At 32.3% G+C, this 11,550-nt stretch overlaps 1 long non-coding RNA gene across 1 annotated transcript; it reads right to left on the reverse strand.

Moving 5' to 3' along the window:
- Positions 1-5,808: 5,808 nt before the first annotated feature.
- LOC136272436 (uncharacterized) lies at positions 5,809-7,175 on the reverse strand. The gene is made up of 2 exons (XR_010710440.1): positions 6,020-7,175; positions 5,809-5,984 (listed from the first exon to the last, which is right to left on the reverse strand). It is a non-coding gene; the product is annotated as an uncharacterized lncRNA (long non-coding RNA).
- Between the last annotated feature and the right edge of the window lie 4,375 nt (positions 7,176-11,550).

The following is an 11,550-nucleotide window of genomic DNA, read 5'->3' on the forward strand; positions in this document are numbered from 1 at the left end:
TGGTTCATGAACCTGCACAACAATTACCATTGTTCCTTGCGAGGTCTGAAAAGGTACACGACAGTTGCGCTTCGTTATAGAAATCCATTAGACAACTGTACGAGTTGACAGGAATGCATGACGTACATTTCGATGACTGCAAATAGCGTGTACTCACCATCAAGGTAAGAACTTTGACCCAGTTCCAAGCGCAAGTTATCCTTACGGCATGCAAACACAACTTTTTTGTACAGAAAAATACCCCATCCCAACTACCGTTAAAACATAAAAATAAACACGGACCAAAGAATACCTAATTTTTACTCATTAATAAAATGATTATCCAAGCATGACCTAGTTGTCCATCCGAATTTACTCAACCGGGAACTACATACATAAAACTACCAAACACTTTAAAGTTTCTACACAATACTGCAACACATCCAACAAAAAGAAACTGCTGTCACCTTGGCGCAAAAATGAAGCTTATGATTTAACGGTTTTAGTCAGTCCCAAGCTATTGCTTCCATCACCTTTTGATGATTTTTAATTAAAATTCACATACCCGTGAAAGAAATACAGTTGAAACTGATAAACGGGAAACTGTCCAAGATATCTTCACTGACACATTATCATTTTTCACTCATAAAAGTTCACTGGAACGAAAACAAATTTCTTCGGAGATTTATAACGGAAAATGTTTATGTCCTTTCACTATTCGGAACTCATTCGGAATACCGATCAGAATTTTTCAACGTTATTATCCGGGCTATTTCATGGCTGATGCAATGCAAAATTCCTGTAGATTTTCTATTTTGGGTTGTGAATTCAAACCTGAAGCGGTAGAGGTGGCAGATAATCTGGACATTTTTCATATTAGTAAATGTACGTAGTTTGAGCACAAAGGTATTTATGATTATTGAAATATCAAGCGAAAAGTGGTGGAAGCAAACACTCGGGACAGAGTATAGATGAGAACGATAACTTATGTTAACTCCAACGGTTATTCAATTCTTTAATAATATTTCAAAACTGTTTTTTTATTATAATTGCTTCATTTATTTCCTTATCTCAATGTTAAATTTAGAAAACAAATTTTGTTTAGACCATAACTTTAAAACCGTAGATTTAGTCCCTTTTGCTTTATATGACTATGTGCGTGTCGTTTGGGTTCTAAGGTAGCATGTAAAATCGTATTATTTCACATTGATACAATGTGACCAAGCATTTGTTACTAATCTCAACAAGCAAACCCCTAAATCTCAGACAGTTATCATGTGTTTGCTACGTTCTTTCATAATCAATTGTATGTTAAGCAATATTTGTTTTAGGACAGTTCACAAAACTACAAAACTTAATATAATTGTGATTCAATCTCTTGTAAACAGTGGCAACATTTCAAGCAGGCTGCACCTCACGCACAGATCAAACTATTGCCGGTTCCCAGCCTCTTCCAGCAAACTCATCTGCAGCATGAAATAGATAGACTACTAAATGCAACTCGCTGAAAACACACATATTAAGGGTGTTGTTTACTCAGGGTTTGAGTTCTCGAATTCGGATTGTTATAAAGTTCAATGTCATGAGTAAAATTTGTTCTAAACACAAAAAGTATCTGTGAAATGAATTATTATTGACATAACATTCGATATTTCTACTATATTATGGAATTATGCCAAAACAAAAATAGACTTTTAGCCAAACAGAGGAAATTCGGACTAAAATTTGCAGATTTTGTTTTCTGCTAAAACATTTTTGGAAGAACTCTAATATTAAAAGTTAAGATTTTATATTTTAGTCTATATAATTTTGCATATTTTCTGTTAGTTTTTCCTGATTTATTCATTATAATAACCGTATGGCATGAATTTTAAAAATATTGAAATATGCTTAAAAACGAGAAAAGACACCATATCTCAAAATTTTGATCATTGACCTCATATGAATTATATGCCAACAGAATAAGATCAATATTAGTAGTTTAATACTATAAATGTTTTTGTATTATCATCATTCAATTTTTTGTAAAATTGGATCAAAAATGGGTAGGAATTTGAAAAGTGATAGAGGAAATTCGGACTGGAATATTTATAAAAATTGTGAAGGAAAACTTAATGCTTTGTATGTATTTAGTGTCACTGCCATTCATAAATTGTATTTCATTTTCAAAAGTGTTGAGCAATTTGTATTATTTTCACAATTAAGAAAATTTCAATCATAGTGTAAAATTTTAAGTGATTTTCCTTTAATTTTCCAAAAATATACAATGGCCATAAACTCAAAAAGTAGGTCATTGACCTACTTTTTTGAAAATGAAAAATAACACTACAATAAAAGGTCTATAACACACAATAGTTATTGTTTTCATTATCATCAGTGGAAATTTTTTTTCATTCTGAGTAAACGTCATCCTTAAGGCATACCGAACAGGCCTCAACGCATATCAGAAATTTTTCCCATGCAATATGGATTTAAATTTCTTTGGGCATCATCCTTCCAGTCTGTGGCTGGGTGTGAAGTTTTTACTTCTTAGTTAAGGGCTTACTTAAGGAAAGAGTCTTCTCGTTATCAAACATACTTCTTATAATAAGAAATTCATGAAATTTTGACACAGTCAAACGGATCGTATTGCCAAATGACTCTATCAGTTTAATCAAATTTGACCTTTTTGTTTTAGCATAAAGGTCAGGTCAAGGTCACTATCTTTTTCCTCAACATAAAGGATTATAAAAATAAGTGTAGCTCTTTGTAGTTCTGTAGACATTTGTTTAAATTTTGAAGATTCTATTCTTCTATGAAATGATAGAATATCAGAATGTCTATCAGCTAATACTGCTAAATTGGAATAAAAATTTATACTAAAATCGATATTGCTTAGCCCGCATTTCCTCTAATTTTTTTAATTTTAAAAGAAATTTTGATTATTTTTTTATGCTTCCAATAATAAAATATATCTGATTTTTATGTATAATGAAGACTTTATATAAAGCTTTTCTGATCACCCGTTGTCCGTCGTCCGTCCGTCTGTCCGTTTGTAAACTTTTCACTTTTTTGACTTCTTCTGTAAAACAACTGGGCCAAATTTAACCAAATTTAGTACAAACTATCCGTTTGCAAAGGGGACCATAAATCTTTAAAATAAAGGGCATATGCCTTTTTAAAAGGGAATTAATTGCGAAACAGTGAGTAGAGGGTGTGTGTCTTTACAAATCTTCATCTCAAAATCACTACACCAGAAATGCCAATATTTACACAAAAGCTCGTGTTTATCGTGACCCTCAGACCAAAACTGGGGCCCCAGGCGGGGTTCAAAGTTTAACATAGAAATACCAACGAAAAATGTTTGAAATCTTCTTCTCAAGAACCACCACACCAGATATGTCAATATTTACATAAAAGCTTGTATGATTCTAAATTGTAAAAATCGTGACCCTCGGACCAAAAGTGGGGCCCCAGGCGGGGTTCAAAGTTTAGCATAGAAATACCAAGAAAATATGTTTAAAAATCGCCTTCTCAAGAACACAGCACCAGGAATGCCAATATTTACATAAAAGCTTGTATATATAGAGAAGATTTTAAAATTTAAAAAATCATGACCCTTGGACCAAAACTGGGGCCCCAAACGTGGTTCAAAGTTTAATATAGAAATACATAGGAAAAATGTTTACAAGATTTTTGGTCCATTTATTCAACTAAATTGTGCACCAAAAAACCCATCTGTGTCTCCCTGATTATTGACAACTCATAGCATAAGTCTATAAGCTTGTTTAATCAAGAAATTATTGCAGCTAGTTTGGTTGAGCATAATAGATACGGCAGATCAACGCACGTTGTGTGGATTTATTTGTAAACAACCATACCATAGATTATTTTGTTTCATACGGGTATGTGTAATCATAATTTGGGAAACACTGTTAATGTTTTACTGTCGTATACAAATGATGAACCCGTGAAATTTGTTCAAAGACTGTTTAAAGCAGAAAGAAGATAAATTTTTTTTAACTTTGAATTTTTTTCGATTTTTGTAACCATAATGAGTTATGATTCATTGTATTACAAAGGCATAACTACGTATTTTATAAGGAAATGTATTAAGTATACAACCTTGATATGTTAATGTTAAAATTGCATATACAAATATAGTTGCTTATTTACGAATTTAGTTACACAATAATTTTTATTCTGATATTAATTGATATACGACTATTGGTACAAAAATTTAAATCAATGGTATCTATATTAAAGAAAATGTCAACTCGACGCCTTTGTGGCCGTTCTAGTCTTTGATATGTATAGAGAAGATTCTATATTGTAAAGATCGTGACCCTCAAATCAAAACTAAAGCCCCAGGCGGGTTTAAAAGTTTAACATAGAAATACATAGGAACATGTTTAAAAACCTTTTTCTCAAGAATCACTGCACCAGAAATGCCAATATTTACACAAAAGGTTGTATATATAGTTGGGCTTAAGGAGGGGTGCAAAGTTTAGCATACATCAGAAAATGTTTAAAAATCTTCTTCTCAAGAACTACATGTATAGTGCAACAGTTTGTGATATTACTATGCATACATACTTAAATAATGTAGATTCTTATTTGTAAAAATTGTGAATCCCGGACAAATACTGGGCCACCAAGAGGAGTTCAAAATTTAACATTTTAAAATATATATTTTTAAAAATGTTCTTCTCGAGAACTTCAAAGTTACAGATTGTGGAATTACTATGCATGCATCCCTGGCCTATGTTTATTTTTTCATTGGAAAAATCGTGACCCCGGACTAATACTGGGACCCCAATAGGGTCTAAGTTTAATATAGAAATATATAGGTAAAATGTTACAAAATCTTCGAGAACTACAATTCTACGATTTGTGAGATTACTATGCATATAACCTTAGTAAATGTAGATTCAATAGTTTTAAAATATTGACCCCTGGACTAATACTGAGGACCCAAGATGGGTTAAAAGTCTAATATAGAAGTATATCTAGAAAATGTAAAAAAAGATTCATCTCGAAAACTACAATGCTTTACTTTGTCATATGATTAAGTAAACAACCTTAAATGGTGTAGATTCGAAATTATAAAAGCCGTGACCCTCGATCTAATACTGGGGCCCCAAGAGATGTATAAAGTTTAACATAGAAATATAGAAGGAAAATGTTTAAAAATCTTTTTTTCTAGAGAACAACAATGCTTCAACTTGTGAGATTACTATGCAAGCATCCGTAAATAATGTAGATTCCAAATTAATAAAGCTTTGGTACTGGACTAATACTGGGGCCCCAAGAGGTGTTCAGAGTTTAATATAGAAATAAATATGGAAATAGTTTTCTCGAGAACTATAATGCTACAGTTTGTGAGATTACTATGCAAAGATCCTCAAAAAGGGTAAATTCTAAATTGTTAAAGCCAACTATAAACCTCAGACCAATACTGTGGCCCCAGAAAGGGGTTCAAAGTTTAAAATAGAAATAGCATATGCTACGAAATGTTACAAGGAACTTTTTGTCATCATGTCATGAATCACCAGCTCAACTTATCACTAGAAGGTTCCATGTATAATGAAGTCAAATGGTATTACCGTAACATCTGATTCATCAAAGAAATAAGAAAAAATAAAATCAAGATGTTCTAAATACATATTAATGTATTGATATTTTGCAATAATATGAATTAAATATTTATAAATGACATTATATCATTAAAGACATGAACAGATATAAACATATATAAAATACCCAAATTATTTATATACTAGTACATGCGTATTTATTACCATTTCAAATTTCATGCAGTACCATTATAATTTTTTTTCAGATTTAACATCAATATTAACCACAAGAAAAGATTTGTTCACTAAATATTCTATGATAGAGACAACGGAAGCTGCAAACACTGCTTTGCCCTTTTGTTTGGTGTCAATATGACTTCTGTTCTCGTAATAAAGATAGAGGGACTGAAGTAGGTACAGATATTAAGTGTGTGTGGGACAAACCAAGAACTCAGTCAACACCTATGGAGGTAGATGATATTGACATAAGAAATGATACACGGACACCTAAAAAGGTCACCCCAACTCACAAATTTGTAAGGGTTCAAACGCATTGCTTCTTCAAACATTATATGAAGATGGTGATGCCATTGAAGATAAAATTGTTGATGTTCCAACTGTTTTGGATCTAGCAAATTCTATCGCTGATAATATCTTTGATGCTTTTAGAAGTGTATTTGATAAAGAAACGATACGCAAGATTGAAACAATAACTAATCAGGAAGATCAAAGTGAAAATCCTGAGTGGTACAATCATCGGAAAGGTAGAGTTACAGCCTCAACTTTTTCATCCATATTAAGCTTTAGATTTACAGAAAATGACGAAAATTACATATCAAAAAGAGTCATGGGTAGTTTTTCAGTTATTGATGTTCCTTCTGTAAAATTCGGAAAGGAGAATGAAAATGTGGCATGTCAATTATATTTTGTAAATTATAAAATGTGTCATGAGAAAGCTAATCTTGACCCAAGCGGTTTACTTGTGGATGAGATTTATCCATTTTTAGGAGCCTCTTCTGATGGTCTGATTGGCTGTAAATGTTGTGGTAAAGGCTTGATTGAAATAAAATGTACTTATATGTATCAAAACACCCCCCCCCCCATGAAGCATGTCTAGATCATCATTAATATGTCTACTTAGAAAAAAATAATTCTGTCAGATTAAAAGAAAGTTCCTTATGGTGCATCCAAATTCAAGGTCAAATGGATGTTTGCAAAAAACAATGGTGTGACTTCGTTTTATATACAAAACATAGGTAATCATAGATTACTAAGCTCACCGAGACGGAGCATCACCCTTATGAGACATCACCTTCATAAGACCACCTTTATCATTTTATATGAAAATCATACTTTATGATCTTGGATATTCATGGATTCTGTTTTGACAAAATATCGTATATCATCTGATAAATTTTTTTATGATAATCATATGTTAATATGTTAATCAATACAATGATATAAAATTAAATATTGCATCATGTCATATTTCTAATATAATATATATCATATAATAAATAAAATACCGTAATAAACAATAATGAGATTTGATATTGTAACGTATGATATGACATTGTATTGTGTTATACCTTATAGTATTTGATCACATAATACAATATCATAAAATATAATACAATATAGTATCATATTACAATATCATATTACATAATACATCATAACACTGAAAAATGATATTATATTGTATAATATAGAATGATATTGTATTGAATGACACTGAAACATATTTGATACATTATATGATATTATATCATATAATACAATATAATTTGATTCCAACATTGTATCTTATCAAATGATACAATATTATGTGATATGGTAAAATATTATAAAATACATTATTATATTATACATATTGCATCATATGACACAATAAAATATATTACAATATCATATAATACAATTTCATGTGATATGATAATATATCATATAAACCAATATCATATCATACAATATCGTATGATACAATATTATATAATATTACAATATCATATAATACAATTTCATGTGATATAATTCTATATTACTGAAACCAATATCATATTATACAATATTGTATGATACAATATTATAGAATATACAATATAGTATCATAGGATACAATATAATATTTTGCAATATCTTATGTAATTGTATCATGTGATAAAATAATAAATTAAAAATACAATATAATATTATACAATATTGTATCATGATATACAATACTATACATAACAATATCATGATACATAATCATATCATAAAATATCAAAAAAATTGATACAATATCATATCGTATCGTATAACTTTTTATAATATAACATATGATATCATATTGTTTCATATCAAACAATATTGTTTCATATCATACAATATTTTATCATAGGAATCATGTTATATCATTTATCAACAAACACATCTATCTATCGAGCTGGTTTGAGTGAGGTAAGAGATTTCTTTAGCATCCTTGATAATGGAGATCAGGCTCTGCTTCTGAAGCAACCTCTGCATTTAATTTATAATAAAGTTAAATCAACTATGCAAGCTATCATCTATAAAACATGTGACCTGTTCCAAAAAACTAAACCTCATCCAGCATCCGAAACCTATGGCTCAGATTCAGCATTCAAGCCCATCAGGTGCATTTGTATCATAAGACGCATCATCCATGCAATTTTGGTGAAGTTTGGACCAGTAATAACTAAGATATCATCATCAGAGTGCACTAGCAATTAAAACCTTAACTTCCTCCAGCATCCGCAACCTATGGCTCAGATTCAGCATCCATGCCTGTCAGGTGCATCTGTATCTTAAGACACACCATCCATTCAAGTTTGGTGAAGTTAGGACCAGTAATAACTAAGATTTATTTTTTAGCATCCTTGATAATGGAGATCAAGCTCTGCATCTGAAGCTACCTCTGCGATTCATTCATATTACAGTTAAATCAACTATGCAAGTTTGAAATAGTACTATCATCTATTAAACATGTGACCTGTTCCTAAAACCTAACTTTATCCAGCATCCGAAACCAGACTATGCATTCAAGCCTGTCAGGTGCATCAGTATCATAAGACACACCATCCATGGAAGTCTGGTGAAGTAAGGTCAGGTAATAACTAAGATATCATCATCAGAGGGCACCTGTTTCAAAAACTTTATCTAACCAGCTCTTAAAACCTTAACCTCCTCCAGCATCCGAAACCTATTGCTCAGATTCAGCATTCAAGCTTGTCAGGTGCATCAGTATCATAAGACGCACCATCCATACAAGTTTGGTAAAGTTAGGACCAGTAGTAACTAAGATTAATCATCAGAGGGCACCTGCAACAAAAACTTAACCAGCTCTAAAAACATTAACCTCTTCCAGCATCCGAAACCTATTGCTCAGATTCAGCATTCAAGCTTGTCAGGTGCATCAGTATCATAAGACGCACCATCCATACAAGTTTGGTGAAGTTAGGACCAGTAGTAACTAAGATTAATCATCAGAGGGCACCTGCAACAAAAACTTTAACCAGCTCTAAAAACCTTAACCTCTTCCAGCATCCGAAACCTATTGCTCAGATTCAGCATTCAAGCTTGTCAGGTGCATCATTATCATAAGACGCATCATCCATACAAGTTTGGTGAAGTTAGGACCAGTAGTAACTTAGATATTGCTATCAATGGGCACCCGCAACAAAAACTTTAACCTGCTCCAAAAACCTTAACCTCCTCCAGCATCCGAAACCTATAGCTCAGATTCAGCACTAAAGCCTGTCTGGTGCATCAGTATCATAAGGCACACCATCCATGCAAGTTTGGTGAAGTACAGACCAGCAGTTACTACTGCTATCAAAGGGCACCTGCAACAAAAACTTTAACCTGGTCCAACAACCTTAACCTCCTCCAGCATCTGAAATTTAGGACCCAGATTCAGCATCCAAGTCTTTCAAGTCCATAAGTAGGTCCAGATGCATCATCCATGCAAGTTTGGTGAAGATAGGACAAGTAAAAGCTTAGATACAGGACCTGCAACAAACAAAACTTTAACCAGGTCCGGACGCCGACGCCGACGCCACCGCCGACGCCGAGGGTATAGCATAAGCTCTCCTTGACTTCGTCTCGGTGAGCTAAAAAGGGAATATAGCTGTTGACAGAATACATTTTGACAGTCAACTTTATGAAAAAATTGTCAATACATCCAAAACAATCTATGAAAAATACATTGTTAATGCACTTTTGAACAAGAAATAAATATTTTAAAACATTCAAATGATCTACTTCTTTACCAAAGGTGTCTGTAAGTTACAGAGAAATGCACAAACTTTAAGTATCTGGTTTGACAGTGGCTTTAATGTCAAAGGCATTGTATTGCTTAAAACATGAAACATTTTTAACATTTCTATGGCACGTTCCACATGAATTCTTAGACGAGCGATACATTTTGTTTTTACAAAGTCATTTTGTAACAACCTTTTTCCTTTGTCCCAGTTACATTTCTTTGTAAAAGGAGGTATAACAAGTTTAGCTCGCCTCTCTAACAACAGATCTCTAATCAAAAACCCTCTATCTGCCATGATTTCATGACCTGGCTTTACATTGTCAAGAAAACCACTATGCATTGTTATATATCTGTCTGATGTATTGCCACCCCATCAATTTGCAATAAAAATAATTGCACCAGATGACATTATGCTAAATATATCTGCTAAAAAAAAGGTAAACACAGCAAGACGGAGACGGATCAATGTCATAATAAATTCTACATATTTTGAAAGCTTTCTAGAAGGTCCTGTCTTCTTCTTCTTTTGGTTCTGCTGATAGTTGGATTCCTGAGCACTGCCTTGACCACTAAACATGGGGAGGCCTTGGCCAGGACATCTACAAATAATTCAAAGAAAATGTAATGTTACAATGCGAGATATGATAATTTGTCAGCACAGTGTTATAGAACCAACAACATTCAAATCTTAAATATACCACTAAATACATCAATGCAGAAGTGTATTGTTGTGAGGTTTAACTACATGTACAGATATTTATCAATAAAATAAGACTCAAACTGTTTGAATTGAAATCAATACATTTCTTTTCTCAGGAGAGTCAACCAATGCCAGGAATTTAAATAAATGCAGTATGCTTATATTGTATAAATGTGTATATGTAACAAAAAAAAGCAACAATATTTAACATGAAATTAAACAGTAAATCAATTTGCATCATCAAAACTCTACAGGTGAATAATTACAAAGTTAAAATTACTTAGAACTTTGTGAAGTTATAATATTATGACAAAAACAAATTTACCATAGAGACCATCTAGCATAGACTATGATGGCAGTCCTGTGTATTTCTTCACACTCTTGTCATTTGCTGTAACTTTGTTTGTAAATAACTCCCATAAAACTGCATCAGGGTTCTGTGATTTCTCCTTGATGTTGAGGAGTTCAGTCATTTCAGCCATCCCAACGTCTGTCTGTATTCCTATTTCCACAGTCTCTAGAGGAGTTCTGTTGTCGTGTGAGGAGGTCAATGCATATTCATGATCAGGTGGGCACTGTGACACACCTAAAACACACGCGACTGTAAAATAACCCACAGTTCTTTAACTACTATATAAATATTTTTTTCTTTTTTGTGTCATTCTACTTTCTGCAGACAGCTGTAATTGCAATTAAAAAATCTTCAAAATAACAGCAATATTACATGTACATATATTTACTCATCTGCATGGCACAGTTACATATGGATAACCGAATAAACCTGTGATATCTGACTCAGCAGTAGTAACAATCTCTTCTGACACTACAAGGGGGTTTCCATGGCTTGTTGAATCCATGTTAACTAACAATTTCACATCTCTGCAAAAATTTTTTTTGATATATAAAGTAATTGCAAAATGATTTTTCAAGCATGCATGACATGTGAATGATTGATCTGATTAACAAGACAACACTTGATGCTAATAATAATAATAATAAGTATATATCCTCTTCGTTGAGAAATAAAAAAAATAATGACACATAGTTAGATA

This window comes from Magallana gigas, chromosome 10 (genome assembly GCF_963853765.1).
Source record: "Magallana gigas chromosome 10, xbMagGiga1.1, whole genome shotgun sequence".
NCBI lineage: Eukaryota > Metazoa > Mollusca > Bivalvia > Ostreida > Ostreidae > Magallana > Magallana gigas.